A 19,770-nucleotide genomic window follows, 5' to 3' on the forward strand; every position below is an offset into this window, starting at 1 on the left:
CAACTCAGGAAATGGGGATTCCAGAAGTCTGTGTTTTAACAAACCCTCCAGTTGTTCTGATGAGCCTAAGGTTGGAAAAAGGTCTTAGGATGTACTCCATATTTCACTTCTTTCACTGAAAAGACAATTTTTTAAAAGACAAATGGGGTAAGAAAGGACATTACACATTCAATTTGGTACCTTTGCGGCCATGGAGAGGAATCAGAATGCCCTAGTTTATACCTTAGTTCACACCTCATTACTAACTGATGCAGATGTTGAAACAAAAGCCAACTGGTCTTGCTAGAATTGCTCCAGCCAAGCTCAGCGATGGTTATCAGCCAGGTGGTGCCTCTCCATGGAGATCATGAGGAATAGAACACAGGAGTGTTCTCATGCCTTCTACAGGAAATAGGGCATGTTCGACCATTACTGCGAGACGAGACTGCTGTGCCTATTCACATGGCACATGTGTTTTGTCTTGAGAGCACATCTCAACAGACAGATTCTGATTTCTGGCTCTGCTGTGGTATGACCTACAGCAAGTTATTGAACAGATATCTGTTCTTCCTCCTAAAAAGATGATGCCCAATCGTCATCTATCCAGGGGGGATTCTGTGACAATCATAGTCTATAAAACACTAATTTTAAGAAGCAAAACAAGTCAAGTTGCTACTTAGTAAGTGAAAATTTGAAACATTAATCAAAAGACAATAAAATCTTGATATTTTAAACTGGTAGGAAAACATTTTAGACTACTCAGAAAGCTATTCAGATTAATTGAGCATCTTAATTATTCCCTATTTAATTTTTATTAAGTTGAGAAACATAAATTTTGTAAGGACTATGAGACATTAGGAGCGATTACCCATGGAAAACTGTAATATCTACATAAGAATCTTTTTAAAAGTCTATCTATCCATCTGAAAGAAATCATACCATCAAAAATATTACTAGGTGAGTGGCTTTAAAATTATTTTTAGAAAAATAATCTTATTTTCCCCCAAATCTTTTCTAAATGTCAGCTTAGGGAAGAGAAAAGAGTGTTTTTATAACATATTTACATCTGGAACAGATAAAGAGTATCAAAAAATCATTAAAGAGAAGAAAAAAACACACAAACACCCAACAGAAAAGTAGAAAAGGGGTCAAGGATCATACCGTTTTAGCCTTTAACAAAAATTCAGTGAAAAAACTACAAATGCCGAGTTAATATAGAAAAGATACTAAACCTAGTTAGTAACCAGATTTACACTCCAGCCAAGTTTTTAAAAAATTAATAATATCTGGGGTGACCGGCTAGCTCAGTTGGTTAGAGCGTGGTGCTGATAACACCAAGGTTGCCGGTTCGATCCCCGCATGGCCACTGTGAGCTGCACCTTCCCTACAAGAGTCAACTATGCCACTGTAGCATGAAAGCAATGTGTAACAAATGACCATGGCTGTTCCCCAATAAAAAAGTTTTTTAAAAAAAATCGACAATATCAAATAATGTCAAGGACAAAAATGAACGCTTTCATAGACTTTTGGAGGGAGGGTAAACTGGTAACATTTTTTTGGAATGTAATTTGGTAGTCTGTTCAAATTCAAATTTTCATATTCAGATTTTGAATAGGCTTATCCTTTTACCTAAGAATTCCTCTTCTAGACATCTATTTTTAAAGGAGTAGTCACAAATGTTCATGAAAGTGTTCACTGCAATATTTCTGAAATAGCAAAATTTGGAAAATGTGAACATGTGAAATCATATGATGCACATGTAAATGCATAAAACAGGAGTATAAGGATGCATACAAAATTCCTTACAATATATATAGTCTGGGCAGAGGAACAGGGGTGAGAGGTTGAAAGATTATACTTAAGTTTTAAAAAAATGACATCAGTCAAGTATGAACAACAAGTTCATTCATAAAACTGAAAAAACACAGAGGTATACAGAGGAACACTTGAAAGGAAAAAAAGATCTTATGTTGAATCCCAACATACAAAACAAAGAAACAAAACACCTTCAGCCTCCCTGGTTGAAGCTTTCAAGGTAGCACTGGGAATCCTGAGTGGCCAGTTTCTTAGAGCCTTGCAGGCTTCTAACTGTTCTAGGGAACAAATGTGCTTCCGAGTCCCACAGGAGAATATAATGTTTCCAAGCGGGTTAACATCACTGAGGCCCATCCAAATTTCAGTCACACACACTAGTACATTTACTACACCACTACCATGGCATTACATCAATCATCCATCAGTATAGAGAAATGTGTCTTCCTAATCCATTCGGATATTCTAAGACATCACCCATTATCCAATCGCCAAACATAGCACAACTACCAAATAAGTCAAGTGCTATGGAAAAAGAGTGTTTTTGAAAACATTTCTTCAGCGTGTCTCCCATTTGAAAGGAACTCTTGTTGAGGAAGACCATTCTGAAGTATTTATACGTTCGCTGAACATAGGAGAAAGGGAATGTCCGTGCATCCTGCAAGCAATGCCGCTGATGGGCTGCACAGTAAGCAAGCGGGAGGCGGCAGCGGTTAATGGCAATTAAGCTGAACACAACCACAAAATCACAGCAATTAGGGCTCCCAGAGAGGAATGTGGGAAGTCATCCAAGCTACTGATCATTTCCAACATTTTTTACATTATTTAAGGGAGCCCAGCTATAGAACATCAAGCTTCTGTTATTACTCTATCAAGCAGTTAGAAGAAAATCTGAAAACACTAATGTAACGTGCAAGAGTTCTCAATTCTTAGAAGAATCAGTGTGAGCTGGGGGTCCTCGCAACAATTTGGGAGGTCCTGCAATTACCCGGGCCTCAAAGAAGGTTCATAGAAGAGATGGAGAGAAATTCTTGGTGTCGTATTAAAACATTTTTCAGGGCTGTGGTTCATTTCATGTCATCAGAACAAGCTATTTCCATTCAAGACAAGAGGCCATTAGTTAGGCTAAGATTGTTTTTCATTAACCATGATCACAATGGTGGCTACAGACATACAATTCTAACTCAAGAACTTGTAGTCAAGACTTAGAGACTATTAAACCATTAAAATAAACCCATTATTTTGGATATACTGGGCTCAAAACTGACAGGAGGACACTAGAAGAAAAAACAAACATGAAATTATGCTTACTGGGAAGTATTCAGACCTCATCTAGATGCGTTTTTTAAAAAGCTGATGGTGGAAGATATTTACACTTATAAACCCTGGTTGTCCACTTGTCTGTTCTCTCCCTAATTTACGGCACTCAAGTCTCATGAGGAGGGAAGCCTTTTCTTCAACTAAGTCTTCGTCTTGAGCTTCTCTTTCCATTTATCCCACAATACAAGTTCAACAACTCCAGGGATTCCATCTACCACATAGAGGATGCATGTATCTCAATCTCCGACTTGAGTGTCTCCCAATCCATTGCTTTGAACCCCAAGGTTTCAACTTTCATTTCACTCATCTACACCGAGCACCATGCACATAAAAAATCGAATTTCACAAATTAGATTGATCAGGATCCTAATAAAACAGGCTTCTTTGTTCCTACCCTATTTCTGCTAGAATAGGATATCCTTAACAAGTCAAGTATTTTAATGGGGAGTGGAATTAAAGAACAGAGAGTTTCAGACACTCAATAACGATGTAATTTTCCCAGTAGAAATTTCAATAGTAATTAAATATTTTTCTATACCTTTGATAGTTAAATATTTGTATCTACACAGATAGATATCTGTAATCATATCAACATACATGAGTCAACTACTATTAAAAATTGATTATATTACACTTAAGTAAAAGCTATCTTTCTTTTCTAACCATCACCAGCAAAGATTTTTAAATAGCTTCTCGCAAGTCCATCATCCACCACTATGTAAACTGAGCACATAGCAAACCAAACTAAACAGAAATGTGGCCAGTAAAACAGCTGACACCTTCTCCACACCACTGGAAATTCCAGAATGTAATAAGGTTATCACCAATTATGAGCCTCTTCAAGTAAATCAAGTTACTTAGTTTACTGGTTGACTGAAATATACCAAACTATAGTTTTTAAAAGCCTAACATTAGAGAAGGAAAAAAGAATTGTAGACTGCCCTTGGTTTTTCGACTCCACTCAACAATAATCCTTTTCTTTAAAATGATTCATATTTAATTACTATGTCTCTCTTGATTCATTCTTCACAATTTTTATAAATTCAATTACTGCTAACTACCTTTGATACTTAAGTAAACATTTGGATATAGGTACATATGTATTTAGTCCACACTTATTAACAGGGATATCATGTTTTATGCTTTCATTGAAATTATTTGTTTTCTTCAGACGATTGTAATGCTCTCAAAGTTGGGAATGGATTTGTTTATGTGCTTGTGAATGTGTGTGTTTACACACATACACATGTGTAACAGTAGCATTTTGCAAACCTAATGAAACCTAGGCCCTCTCTTCACACTTCCCCCACAAATCTCCTGAAGGCCACCCATGCACCCTCCCCATAACACAGGCACCTATAGGTGTGAATCCCTAATTGATCTGTTTAGGCTCCCTAAGTGATGGACCTGGAAATGGAGAAACATTTTCCAACACATAAAACATCTACAAGCACAACACCATCAATTGTTTCAGCAAATATTTATTGGGCACCAAAAAAAAAAAATCATATAATCGTTAACATCCCAAAACATAAAGATCAGTGTTGGAGGCTGACAGCTACAAATCTGACAAGATCGACTCCCCAGCCTCAACCTGTCAGTTTTCCTACCTTCTTTCCCCAACATTAAACTGCAGCAATTTTCATTCAGCCCGTGATAGATACTCTTCCCCAACAAAGGGAGGAGGATTAAGCAGGACTGACAAATAAAGCCGAGAAGCCACAGCGGGATGGGAAGAATGATAGACTAGATCAATGAATCATGTTCCTAAATCAGGGATGCTCTGGGGAGAAAAATGCAACAACAAAAGTCACTGATTATAACAGAAGCCGGATGGTCTCTTCCTGTCACGGTTAGTACAGCCCAGAAACTGCTTATGAAGTTGTTTTTAAAAATAACCCCCAAGATTCTAACAAAAGCCTCTACCCTTTATGCAAATACCGAAAATCAAGGCTGGGAGAACAGGAGAAAAGTCAGGTTCACACAGTCCTATTAACCAATCGTCAGCCAAGGCCTAGGAAAGGTTCTTTGCCAGCGTTTCATCTTAGTACTGGACGCCAACAGTTTCCCTGATGCCAATTAGCAGACAGTCTCCATCAACAGTACATATTGACAGCCTCAGATAAGCAGAGCAGCAAGTGCACAAAACAGGCCAGTGAGGAGAAGACTGTGTGATCCACAAATACGGACACGGTCCCTTAGGAATCTTAGCACCTAAGGGGTAAAGAAGGGAAGGCTAAGAGTTTTACCCTGGCAGAGTGGGCTAGCGCAAAAGATAAATAGCTCCTCTATTTCTCAAGTGAAATTTGATGTCTAAATTAAGAGAAGACAAGGTAAAAACTATTGTCGAGAAATGAATTTTCATTATGTTGTATCTCCTTGCAGAGCACCAATTACGCTGATGGCAGAAGGCATTTGTTTTGGGGTTGCCTTACTTCTTAGCTCAGGCACCTAAGCTTGACGGAAGTCACATATGACTAAGTGGTAATCTATGCCCTGAGAGGTAACTCAGTACCTAAGCTATGACTCAAGCGATTTAAAATAATTAAAAGCACCAACGAAAATAAATAGACTCCAAAAATAGCAAACCACCATTTAGAAAAGAAGGCTCCTTTTCTAATGAAAGAAATTGTGGCTTCTCGCCAAACCATATAAACACTTCAAATATTTGTTCAGCCACTGAGTATCTAAAAGAAATTTACTGGAGAAGGCCTGAATAAGTAATAATGCAGGAACAACAAAAAAAAATATTGCTGTGCTCCTAAAACCTATTCCAAGCAAACATTTAACAACAGATACTTTGCATAGCAAATAGGCCACTGAAGAATCAGGCATTTCAGGTTCTTGCGTTTTCAGGTTTTTTGTTCTTCCCCCTTCTCTGAACTTCCCACTGCCTAAATAACAATCTCAGAATTCAAATCAAAAGACAATTTTTTTTTTTTTTACATATAATTTCACACTCCCCACCCTCGCTTTGCTGTCAAGTGTCTGACCCTGGTTTGATAATCTCATTTCCTGAGAATCAAAAAGCTGGAAATTTAAGCTTCCTAGAGTGTTAATTGCGGCCCTGCTCCACTGCTAATCAAAAAATTGGATGTTTTGCATGAAAATGCTTCTCTAATTAATTCTCAGTCATAAATCGCCCTGGTTTTAATAACCCCTCCTTGATTGGATAGCCTTTGAAGAGACAGTGCCGCTAATCCACCAAACTAGAAAAAATGCACGCAGAGGAAATAAGTGGGCCTACAAGGTATGAACCAGATGATTGCATTAATACTGTCAAACCAAAAAAGTGAATCTCCTTGCCCGGACTGGCATGCCTCACCCTGCACCCCAGTAAAATAAGCCATGGAACTAGGAATGATGAACAGAGGGAACTGTCAAAGTGGCCATGCGTCATAAGTCAAATCTTTTCACCCTCGCTCCACAGAACAGCTATTCCTATCATTTTTTTAAAAAGGGGTTTCCCCTGACATCTTTTCCCCTGGAAACGGGAGATCCGGCCATGTCCACTTGTCACACTGTCTATTTTAATAAGCCAGGGGTTTTGTGTCCCCCTTCCCTCTTCTTCTGACTAGCAATAGATGATCAGACATATCTGTGAGAGGTGCTGAACTAAATTTTCATTATCCAGAATGTCAAGATTAGTTTTTGTCATCAGGGAACACAGCTGGTCTATACCAGCGACCCTTTTATTAACGCAAATGAAACAGGTCACCTATACATAACTTCATTTTTCCTAGACTATGTCTTGCATTCTCCAAGTTTTAATTTACATCTTGTCAATTTGAGATACCATTTGCTGCCATGGTATCTCAGTGGCACTCAGAGAACAACAGAAAAGTCTTAATCAGCAGTATTTTGCATTAATCCTGTGATTATTAATAAGGCAGCAATTGATAATTATTAGCGTCAGAGCAGGGCTTATTTACAACTCACTCTCTGCTGTTTGATAATAACAAAGACTCAGAAGATGTTGGAACTATATAATGAACACTTTTGGTAAGCACGATTTTTAACATATGAATGAATCCAGTTGACTTGTAAAATAGTTACTTCTATTTTCTCTGTACTGATGAACTGCATGCAGGAGGCAGATATAGAAAAAGTTATTCCAAAAGAAATGACACAGAACAACACACGCCTATCTCATGATCCAGCAATTCCACTCGTAGGTATACTCTCAAGGGAAATACGTGCCTATGTCCAAAATAGTTCATCGCAGATCTATAGAGTCCCAAAGTGGAAATAATGAATGTCTATTAACAGGAGAATGAATAAATCCCATCATCATATAATGGAATACAATAGAGCAATAAAGACAAACTGATACATAAAAGAACATGAATGAATCTCACAGACATTATGTTGAGCAAAAGAAGCAAGATACACAAGATATTGTATAATTTTATCTATAGAGAGCTACAGAATAGGAATAACTAAATGATGGCATTAGAAATCAAAACAGTGTTACATCAATGGGGTGGGACTGGCTGGGAACTGGTATGAGAAAACCTTGTGAGTGGTGGTTACACAGGTTAATATGAAAGCAAAGATTTAGATGTACGTTTAAAATACGTATGTTTTACCGCAATATAAAGGGAGATATAAAATGGCAACAATAATCATCAAATAAAGTAGAAAAAAGAACAGAAAGGATTCAGCTCACAGGGAACTAAAAGCTCATGTATAAGAGACACAATTTCTGTTTATATAATGAATAAGGTTACTTCTCAAAGCATTTGAGGCAGCTATAAATTCCAAAGTGTAAAATGAAATAATTATGGATAAACACTAAACAAACGCCATCTAAACCTGAGCTAATTATTCCCCTTGGGCATTACACTGTAATAATTTAAATTATTTGCGTAGTAAAATTCAGAATGAGTGACACTGAAGATCAAAATAATTTTGAAGAGAAATGGTCACTTTCATTATTGTCATGAATATTGATGTCTGGTGTGGCTGTAAGTAGGATGAGCAGATGTAAGTGCTGGCCTCATGGTTAGAGATACGTGAATTCCACCCAGACCATCACAGAGGAGGCCACCTAACATTACAAAGCTGGAGTGACCACGAGGTAAACACGTTTTCTGAACACTCCAACTCAAGGACTTTTGTTAAAGAAGAAAACAGAGGGCAAAAAAAACTTCTGAAGACCGTTCTAGGAGATTCTATTGGTGTATTTATTTGTCCACTAGCATACTTATTCATTCATTCATTAAAAAAATTATTGAGTGTCTCTGATGTGTGAAGAATGGCGCTACGTGCTGCGGGGGTCACAGATAAATGAACTGTGGTTAACGTTTAACTTGTACTTAATGTGTGTCAGGCACAGTTCTAAATATTCTACCTGTGCTAACTAGTTTCATCCTCACCGTGGCCCTATAAAGTGGGTTTGTTATATATTCACATTTTACATTAAAGAAAACTGACACACAGGAGTTAATTTGCCCAAAGACACCCAGGTAGCAAGCCTGACAGCAGAGACCACATGCCAAATCTCTAAAGAGTCCTCAGACTCAGATTGCTAGGAATAGATAGTGACCAAAGAGATGAGGATCAAGAATCTAGAGATTTGAGCTGAGTGAGAGTCATAGAAATCATTTAACTTCTCTTTACAAGTGAGAAAACTGGTTAAGTGACTTGCACAAAATCACGAGCAAGTTATTAAGAAAGATAGAGGGTAGCTTGATTTTCATAGTAAATACAGAGTACATCTAGGAATCCAAGTTAAAGAATACATATTCTTCAGAGACTAAAATGGGCAGTAAAATGAATCAACCAAGCCTAGAAATGAGAAAGCAGTATTTGCAATTTTAAACTAGAAAGAGGAGAAAGGAGGGAAGAAAACCCTAACTCCAACAGTTAGGAAGAGGAATGGTGACAGGTAATCAGAAACTGCTGAATGCATGAAACAGGAGGGTGCCAGAGGGGAGGTGGGTGGGGTGAAAAAGGTGAAGAAAGTGAGAAATACAAGTTGGTAGCTGCAAAACAGTCACGGGAATGTATATAAAGTACAGCACAGAGAATAGTCAATAATGTTGCAACAATTATGCATAGTGCCAGGTGTGTACTAATCAGGGGTTCACTGCATAAATTATACACATGTCTAACCACTATGCTGTACACCTGAAACTAATATAAAATAATACTGAACACTGTAACTAAAAATATAAAAATAAAAATACATGTAATATTATAAAAAATAAAAAACAACTGCTGAATGCCTGAAACAGTTGATAATAGTTGAGATTAGATCCAGTTAGAGATCTAAACAAAACTAAAAGAGAAACAAACATGAAAATAAACATTTTAAAAAGCTATCTTCACCCCTTATCTAACATTCCGTAAAAAATGCCTCCTCCTCTTCTACTTCCTGTCTTAACAAATAAGATCATTATCTACACAAGCCACCAGATTGGGAGATGTGGGAATCAGCCAAAACGCCTATATCTTGCTCAGGCTCCACTCGGAATGAGTCACCATGTCCAGCTGATTCTCCCAATTAGCTTTTGGATCTGTTCCCACTTCTCCATCCTCACTGCTATTCTCCTTCTGAAAAGTTGGCATGGTCGCCTAGAAGCTCCCACCTGAAATAACAGCACAACTTGCCTCCTTGCTTGCAATCTCACAGTACTCAATTCATCCTCCATGCAGCCTCCAGAAAGAGTGCTTTTTGAAAAATGCAGATTTGATTATGTCGCCTTGCAGGCTATAAACCCTTAGGGAATTCCCTATCACCCACAGGACAAAAACCAGGCTTCTTGCTGCTCTACTGCGTCTTCTGAGATCTGCCTGCTTGTCTCCCGTATTTAGGTCCCATCTTCCCCACACACTCTATGCTTCAACCGCCACAAAACACGTACAGTTCAATGATGCTCGCACACATCTGGGTGTGTTATTTTATATTATCTCCCTGGTTGCACTAAGCGCCCTTCCCCTGGTCAGTCTGGCTAACCCATCTTTCCAATTTCAGTATAAATAGCCCTCCTCTCCAACACCTTCTATAAGTCCCCCTGGAATGCCAAGTGCTTTCTCCTCCACGCTTCCCAAGGGACTGATCACTGTATCTGTTTGCCTGGCTTGACTTCCATAGCACCTAGAACTCTCCCATATGCCAACGCCCCAGGGGCAGGGCCTGGGAATACTGATGGTGTGTTGTCATCTCCAATGGGTCAATTGATGCGTACATTATAGAACAACCCTAAGAAGGCAAGGTAAGTGTTGCAAACTTCATTATACAGGTAAGTAATCTGGAACTCAGAAAGGTAGTGACTTCCCTAGTAAAAGCAGAATGAGCAATATTAATAGATAGTCCTTCCACTACACCATGATGCTCCCCAAGCTACTCAAAACACAAACAGCCACACCGATATTCCACATATGAACATCTCACGAACCAACTGAACAGGGATATGTAAATTAGTTAACTGGTGCTGAAATCAGACATTAATGTGCAAACAAATAGGAACTTATGTGAGCTAAGTGGGCACAAATATGCAAATGAACTGGCTGCAATTCAGTAGCTGTCATCACAATTCTAGGAATGAGCACCCTTTTTATGACTATTACAATATTCATGGAGCATTCACACATACTATCATATATTATTATAATATGGGCTTTCCGAGTTTAAAATTGTGGTGAAGCCAGAAGTAACTTGACGTAATTCTGGTGTGGATGAAAACATACAAGTTGGAAGGCAGATGTGAGCACACAGGATCCTGCAACTTTCGTACAGAACCAAGCTGAACAAGGTACGTACTTTGGAATTAATTAGGCTGGTCTTTCCTGATCTGGCCTCTGCCAATACCTCCAGCTGCGTCTACCATGCTCAGTCTGATAAAATACACTATAATAACTACATTTAAGAGTTATTTTTCCTATAGGATGTTAAATAATAAAATAGTCTGGCTAAACCACTCAAAAAATTCAGTAGGTCATTCCATTTAGCTTTTGCTCACGTATAACAATGACTTATTTTCCCATCATTCCCCCAGCACACCGCTGGTTCCTATCTCTTACTGTATGATCGACAATGGCCAAAGCCATTCACAGCAGCTTTTGTGTCCTTTCTATCATCTCTGGCTCCTGAAAGCAACAAATGATAATCAGCGGACGTCTGTCTACATAAACTGACCTCCTTAATTAACAGAAAAAGTTAGATCCAATTCATGCTACGCAACGACCAAAGCTACTCTCACGCTTTCATACATTTTTTTCCTGCCTTGCCCACTGCCTGAAATGCCCACCCCTTCTTTATCTGAAAAGCTTCTCTTCCTCCTTTATAAGCAGCTTGAAACTTAAATACTATGAAAGCCTCCCTGCCTTTCCTAGCTCTTTGCATACACACCTCAGTTACATGTATATACAGTTCCATCATAATGCGTCTCACAGTGCTGGGGTCACTTGTTTGCATGTTGAATTAGTTAGGACAGAAATAGGGCTGCAAGTAACAGAGAACCAAAGTGACTTAAGTCAGAGTTTATTCCTCTCTCAGAGATGTCTGGGGCGGTATGGCGGCTCCGGTCACCCGAGGTGTGACACTCCACAGTATTTGAAACCCAGGCACTTCCTATCTCATTGCTGTACCATCCCGATAGTTATGTCTCACCTGCATGGTCTAAGATGGCATTGCTACATTTCATTCATATTACATCTTCACACACACCCTGGGCTGCCAGACAAGAGAGCCTGTTCCCTCCCTCTAAATGCAAGGTTGGAAGTCATGCACATCAAATACACTCACATTCTATTGGTGAGAATCAGATTACATGTCCGTGGCTGGCTGCAAAGTAAGCTGGGAAATGTTTCTATTTTGGGTGGCCATATGTCTGACTAAAAATCAGGAGCCCTATTAATATAGAGGAAAGGGAAAACAGACGTTGGGGACAAGTGGCAGTCTCTGTGACACAATCACGGTCCCTTTCCGTTCTTTGATCCTTCAAAGGCAAAGCTTGATTTTGTTAATTATTGTATCCCAAATGCCTAGTGAAGTGTCAGGACCAATAAACATAGTAAATCTGTACAGATTTAATACACAGAAAGTCCTAGAAAACATAGGAAACAAAAGCATAATAGCTGCTGGCTTCACTTAATGCCAGGTTCTGACATCCCAGATGGAGGATGAGAGAGGAAGGGGCAGGTAAGTGGGGAGGGGGCCCTCCTGCCCCAAAGTTGTCTTCTCGTGAACGACCTGAGGCACAGTTCCAGATCAGCAAGAACCTGGACCTGGAGTTTCGGTGGAATGGTGCAGGCCAAACAGCTAATCCAGCTGTCACAGAAAACTCCAAATCTGCTTTAGACACCTAATGCAAGTAGCAGTCTAATGCAATGTATATGGGTTTATCTCTGGAGACTTTTTTTTTAATTTTTTAATTGTTATATTTGTATTTTGTATTAAAATGTATATGAGCATATATAACATTTTTACAGTTTTAAAAATAGTAAAACAACACAGTACTTCCACAACTTAGCTTAAGAAACAAAACAGTACCATTATCCTTGAAGCCCCATGTGCTCCTCTCTGATTATATGATTCCATCCTCGTCCACCCACTCCAGCAGTGATCTCATTCCTGCATTTTATTTCTATGCTTCACATAAGGATATATTAATACGACTAAAGAAGATACTATTCGGTTCTCCGTGTTTTTGACCTCATACATTGGGTTGTCGGAAAATTCATGACATATTTTTTCTATATTGTTCGTTGCAAAAAATGCGTCATGACTTTTCCAACAACCCAATAGATACAATTAGATCATACATATTCTTATGTAATTGTTTTTGAGATTCAACCAAGTTCATGTATAGTATAGTTCATTTATTTTCATTGCTATAGAGTATTCCCGTGTGGCTATACCATGATTTATAAACCCATTTCCCTTTTGTCCATGGTACTGGAGTTGTTTTCAGGTTTTTGTTATTCAACCAATACTGCTATGAACATACTGTACTTGTTGCTGTGTTTTGCCTTTCACATTTGAGTTCTCACCCAGCAAAAATTTATTTTCCTAAATGAGGTTCAAATCCAATGTCTGTTTTTTGTTTATGAAGAACCAATGGTTTCACCATTATTTATTGACTATTCTGTTGTATCCCTATAAATCTGTAATGCCATCTCTCTCCCATATGAAATTCTCCTTTATATAGGGGTCTGCTTCTGCAAGTCTTTAGTTTTATCATGGTGTCCTGGGTGCCCCACGGAAAAGAGCAACGGGGAAGATGGAGTGGGGGGTGGGGTCTAAGCAGGCGGGTCAGAGCCCCCAACCCCACTTGGTCAAGCCACCTCTACTTTAATCTATTTTCTTTACTGAACTGTGAAATAAGACTTAAACAGAAGACAGGTTCTAAGACTGAAAAATGAGTTTGAAAAGCACTAGATTATGAGTTCGAAAGCAATTTGTACCATTAAAACCTACTGTTTTACTCTACAGACTCATATTATATGCATGTTTACATCAATTTCTTCTGATAATGAGATCACTTCAGATAACCTCTATTACTACTGATGAAAGGACCCAGCCTTCATACTGAAAGTGTAAAATTGCCATATGAATCGTGTCTTATTGAGACAATGATAAACTTTTTAGCATTCTCATCAGTTTCTAATAATGACTTTTTTACTACATATTATACATGTTGTGGTCTTCTCTATTTTCTAAAAATGCTCAAGTCAGAATGAGTTACATCATATCAACTACTAGAGTTACCGAAAATATAATTTCTCATGGTCCTAATGACAGCCTTTTAAACAATGACCAAAACTGTCATTTTCACATTAAAAAACTGTGAACCAAATAATGAAAAATATCAGAGATGTTAATTTTTAGAATTTTCTGTTACAGCACGTTAAAAGTTTTTGCTGATATTTTGTCATACTTTGTTCTTTTTTTGAAAAACAAAACCCTACTAATGGAAGTATAATATAAAGAAAAATCTATATGTATCACTTTTAAAACTCAAATATGTATCTCATTTAACAGCATCCCATTTTTCCCTCATCTGTATTTAAAAATATAAAAAATACAAGTTTTTTTAAATAAGGTTGTATGTCATCAACTAGTTCTGTTCGATAACTAAGGAGTATTCCTGAAGAGTGAGGCACTTAGTGGGCTTGACGAAGGCTTTGGGATGGCTAGTCTCCAGGTCCATGTTTTTCATGGCCTCCTGGTACAGCTGCCATGGTAGAGAGAATGCTGTATGCACTGGAATTATTCAAAAAATAAATCCATTTTGCGTAAACTAAATCCACAAAGAACATTTTTCAATAAAATAAATATCTACGTTGCATAGGCTAAGGTTAAGAGGTGGTACACTCAATAACAATCTTGGCATAAGAATACTTTTGTTTCCTAAAAGAGCTGAAATAATGCATCGGTCTGTTCATGGCCTGAGGAAAGGATTTTTATTACTTACTACTCCTCAGGAACAGATCAAGAAATTAGCATTTATAAAAACTGTATTGTAATTTCATTACAGGACAAATCTTACATGTAAGTAAATTAAGATCAGTCTTTTAAAAAGCAAGAATACCAATATACAAAAGGAAAAAGAATCAATTCTCATACACTATTTTAGAACCTAAAACAGATGAGATAACTATGAAAGATTATGGTTATATTCAAATAATTATATACAATTTTAAGAAGAAAAAAACCACGTGCATTTTTTTCATGTCCTCTGCATATTGTTACTAACAAAGTTGTTAAGCGAAATTTAAAAGACTACAAAGAATTTTCAAATGAAGTTTCAGGATATAAAGCTTTATAAGTGCTTCTCATATTTAAGGTTGTGGAACAAATACGTGGTCTGAGCATAGAATTGCTGTACCTCACTTCAGCCAAAATGTCCTGGAAAATGTCTGCATAAATGAAACCTTGCTTTAAATGCTCCGTGATAAAACAGCTTGCTAATCAGAAACTCCCAGTATGTATCCTTCTATAAAAGGATAAGCAACTCATAGTTAATCTATTTCAAATATTGCCTTACCTGAACGCAAAGCACCTCCAAACAGATAATTACATAGAATATCCTTAAGTATTCACAACCCCAGTCACCAGCAACCCATTAGAGAGAAAAAGAGAAAATTCAGGTCAGGTCAGTATAAGAGCCCAGTTTTCCCTGATGCTAGTACTTCCATATTTACTACATAAAGCAAATCCTCTTAGAGAAGTCAATTCTCAAGTGGCTGGAGCTTTACAGAATATTTTGATGTCAGGGCTATAGAAATGTCACTCATTAAACTAGTGGGAATAAAAATGGCACTCTAAAGGTAATATTATTGAGTACAAACAGAAGTACTAAGTAGCCCCAAGACAGAAAAGAAACTGTAATAAAAACTGAGGATATAAAGGGAAAAAAAACAAAAACTGAGTATACATTTTTACTTGGATCAATGACGAATAATGTTTTCTGCCCATTCAGGGGTTTTATTAGCTTTAAAAACGAGCAGAGACAAGTCACGGGACTCCTAGTCGGTTTACCAAAGCTCCCCCTAGGGTTTCCCAAATAAGTCGGCCTGTACCTGCAAATAAAGAGAAATTGAAGACAGAGGCCTCCTGCATCATGTATGTTTCAAGTGCCTGATTCAAGCCAAACACTGTCATGGGCACCAGCTTGCGCTAATGAATCAATAGGGCTTGCATTCTGGGTATTCAGAGGAAAACGTAGAGATTGAACAGTTTAACAAGAGAAGTACATATTAAGAAAAGTCTATGATAAGGGAAAAAAAACCCAGAAAACCTATTGTGATAAAGAATGACAGGATGGGGCAGGGGGTGGGGTGCTGGGAGAGGTCAGGAGACCGTGCTGACGTTTGGACAAGATGCCCAGACCCGGAAGTCATCTATACCGAGGCACGAGGTTGGTTTGGGCTAGGATCAGCGGGGGAGAATCTACAGAGTGAAAGATTCCAAGACCAAACCCTGAGACACTTCAAAGAGTGCTTGAGAAGACTAAGAACATGAGGAGGAGAACAGAACAAGAGCTGCTGGGAGATCAAGTGAGATGAAACAACACACACTGAACAGGCCAAGGTGAAGGTCACCGCTAACCCTGAGACGAGCCAACTCAACGCAACAGTGAGATGGGAGTGGAGGAGAAAGTGAGAGATCAAGTGGTGGATGTAGTCCTAGTTCCACCATGATACACTTTTAAAAGCACCATCGTAATGTAAATCAATTCGAGCTGGTCTCACTTTTCCAGAGTTTTCATAGCTAATTTTATAGTCACAATATGCCCCAAAAGTGGTCGGAACTGATAACAGCTCTGTTTTTCAAACAAGAAAACCGAGGCACAGTGGGAATAAATCGCCTAAGAGCTAACTCTGGTCATGAGCGGCAGTATTTTGACTTTTTTTTTTAACCCCCATGAGATAATGTGTTCATCAGTTATCTTATTCTTCTTCAGAATCACACTTTAAACCGGAGAAGCTATATACTCAAGCTAAAGGTCCATTAACACTAATATCTTTCTAACCTACAACACGGCTGCCTCAGCTATACAACGAAGCAGCAGAGAGGCTGAAAGCAACAGGAAGTCTATGATTAATGGAGACACATACACAAGTTAGATTTCCACCTGTTATCTCGCCCCCTTTGAAAGAGCATCCCCCGTCCTCAGCCCAATTGCCAACAGCAGACTATCTAATGAACCATCTGTACCGTAACAGTTAGAGCCAGCCGAGATGGGTTGATGATACCAAAGAAATCTCATTTTATTTCTCATTCTTTTTCTCCCCTTGTGTGTTGTTAGGTTGAGTAACGTTTTTAATTGCATGATAAATTGAAAATGTTGGCAGGAACTTAACTTTTCGCAAAATTGGAGTTTTTTTAACATTACTTTGATGGCCTTTTCTGGTGGATTTCCTTATTGCTTTCACTGCAACAGAAGGAAAAGCTGACCCTATGAACCACCCCACTGGGAAGCAAAGTGTGCAGCTAAGTGGTGTTAAGAGAATATCTTGCGCCAGTCTCTTAGGATTTGACTCAAGCACTCAATTATAGCTTTTCGAGGATAAGCTAAAATGCAGATCTCACTGCAGTCCTTGGACCAGTCAGAATAATAGACTAACTGAAAAAGGATGGTCATTTTTAATGGAATAGAGTTGTGATTTTTTTTCCCCACTCAAATATTAAAAGCATTCATCAGAGAAACTTTCGTTCCTAAAACACCATCAGACTTTTACAAAAACTGGTCAGCTGATTTAGTCTCTCATCAAGCATGTGATGTGTCGGCTCAACTCAGCTAAATTATTTTTTAACGATATTTATGAGCATGACATGTTTACTCACTGCTTTCTCCCCTTGTAACCAGAGATAAATCTTCCTATTTTGTTGAACGCTGGTAAGTACAATAGACTACTGCTTGAAAGTTCCGTATTTCAATGAGCTTTTTGAAGGAAAGTTCCTAGTTAGATTACAGTGATTCTTCAATTAACCATCTCCCAGAATGAAATGCCTCTGTAACTTAGTTTGATTTTAAAACGTTTTTCAATTACACATAGCAGTGCTGTTCAAGACCAGACTCAAAGGCAACGTGTTTATTTATAAAGCTATGTATAACTCCAGAGAACAAAAATATATCTACACATTGCCTCTACTTCTTAAATTTAAAGGCCAGGGGAAACCTATGAGGCTGATAATAGCTGCTGGTAGCCCCATATCTCCTGGGTCCCTTCCTATCTGTCTATGGTAAGCTCTCTTTCGTGCTTTAGACCTCAGCTTCCCTACTTCACTGTCACGGAGTCAGTCAGTATCTATTGAACATTTATTAAACCAGGCACTGTGCTGAGCACAAGACGCAAAATATACTTCCCTCATGGAGCCTATAGTTTTGTGACAAACTTAAGTGAGCATTAAACCACAACATAGTGTGGAAAGTACTCAGAAAGGGAACACTCAAGGTGTAAGCACACAGTGGGGGTCCACAATGATGATAGAAGATAGATAGATAGATGGATGGATGGATGGATGGATGGATGGATGGATGGATAGATAGATAGATAGATAGATAATGAATGACACTGAATGTACGTGGTAGGTTGAGGAGACAAACAACAAATAGGGAGAGCCCATCAGAATAAGTGACAAATACATTTAGGTTGGAAAGCTGATGAGGGTTTAGCCAGGCCAAGAAACAAACAGAAAGTATATGAAAACTTTGAGGAGTCAGCAGCAGTAATAACAATATTTGAGAAGAAGAAAGGCAATGAATTTACCACACGTCAGGCACCTTTCTAAACAGTATTCATAGCTTAACTCACCTAACTTTAGCAACAACCTCATGGGATAGGTACTGTTATTTTTATCCCCATTTAGAGATAAAGAAACAGAGGCACAGAGGTTATGAAGCCAGTAAATTGGGAGCTAGATTTTAAATGTAGGCAATTGGGGCCGAGAGCCCCCTACTCTTCGCTATGCTGTCTCTCAAGAGACCATAGACAGCCAGAGGTGGGTGGCCACCGAAAATCATTCCCCGTGGCTAGAGCACACAGTGCTTACTATCTTACTATCTAACAAAAAACGAGAAAGAATCTAGGATCAGTCCTTTATCCTTGTTGACTAATCATGCTTGAATCTGAGTGAGTGGCAGGTGGCGGCGCTTACGTGATCTCCATTGATTACGAGGTCTGCCTTTCCATCTCTAAGGGTCAAATGAAGAAAGAGTATAGAATGTTAATAATAGGGAAGGTTGTGTGGGGGGGTGTGGAGGAAGGACACAGGAACTCTCTGCACTTTCCACTCAATTTTGCTGTGAACCTAAAACTAGTCTAAATAATTAAGTTTATTCATTAATAAAAACCAAAATTATCAGGTTTCAAGCTAGGGGGAAAAAAAAAAGCCTTTTTTATCCCCATTAAAAGAATTTCAAATACCAGAAGCCAGGTAGAGGGAAAAACAAAGATAAATTTAAACTACTCCTTAAACCAGCTCTGAAATTAAAATTAGGACACTGTGAGTATGCAAGATATCTAGCCCTGGATAATCTGTTACGCCCTGGATAATCTGTTATGCCCTATGCCCCCTAAGTGGCAGTTCAAGTGCGATGGGTCCTACAAGCATGTGTTATTCTGTGACTGGCCTCTCCTGACAAGCTCTGCAGTCTTCCTCCAGGGAGGAAGCTGTCTGCGAGAGCCGGGGTCCCCCTCCCCCTTCACTCCCTGTCTAGCCATAGAGTGGGTCACGCCTTCATTTGCTCCAACTCTCTGTCCTCCCATATTTCCAGACTCCAAGATGCACACCTGATGTTTTCCAGAAAGTACAGCAGCACTTTAATATTAATGAAACGTTGGTAGGCTAACACACACACACGCGCGCACACACACACACACACATATATGAGTGTGGAATGACTGTTGTGATAAAACAATGAGAGGGCATAGCAAGGTCTTTAGAGAAAAACTGTAGGTATTTAGATTAATAATGAAGGTGAGCATAGGAATGACTTAGGCAACAGTCTTTAAACCCAGAAAGGCTGGCTGGTGACCTCATGACATTTTGATGAAGAACTATGAGGAGTCTTAAAGACTGAATATTTATTTGGATAGGCCAGTCACTGCAAAATATCCCAAGTGCCTACAATGCCGAAAACACAGTGCACGTGTTCTTACCCACCGCTCACGAATACCGTTCTGAATAATCAAATAATTGCT

The 19,770-nt window shown here is 38.6% G+C and overlaps 1 protein-coding gene across 1 annotated transcript in view; it reads right to left on the minus strand.

The window, feature by feature from the left end:
• The window catches only part of EXOC4 (exocyst complex component 4), a 706,914-nt gene that overhangs the window by 496,139 nt on the left and 191,005 nt on the right, over positions 1-19,770 (minus strand). The window lies entirely within an intron of this gene.

This window comes from Hipposideros armiger, unplaced genomic scaffold (assembly GCF_001890085.2).
Source record: "Hipposideros armiger isolate ML-2016 unplaced genomic scaffold, ASM189008v1 scaffold_231, whole genome shotgun sequence".
NCBI lineage: Eukaryota > Metazoa > Chordata > Mammalia > Chiroptera > Hipposideridae > Hipposideros > Hipposideros armiger.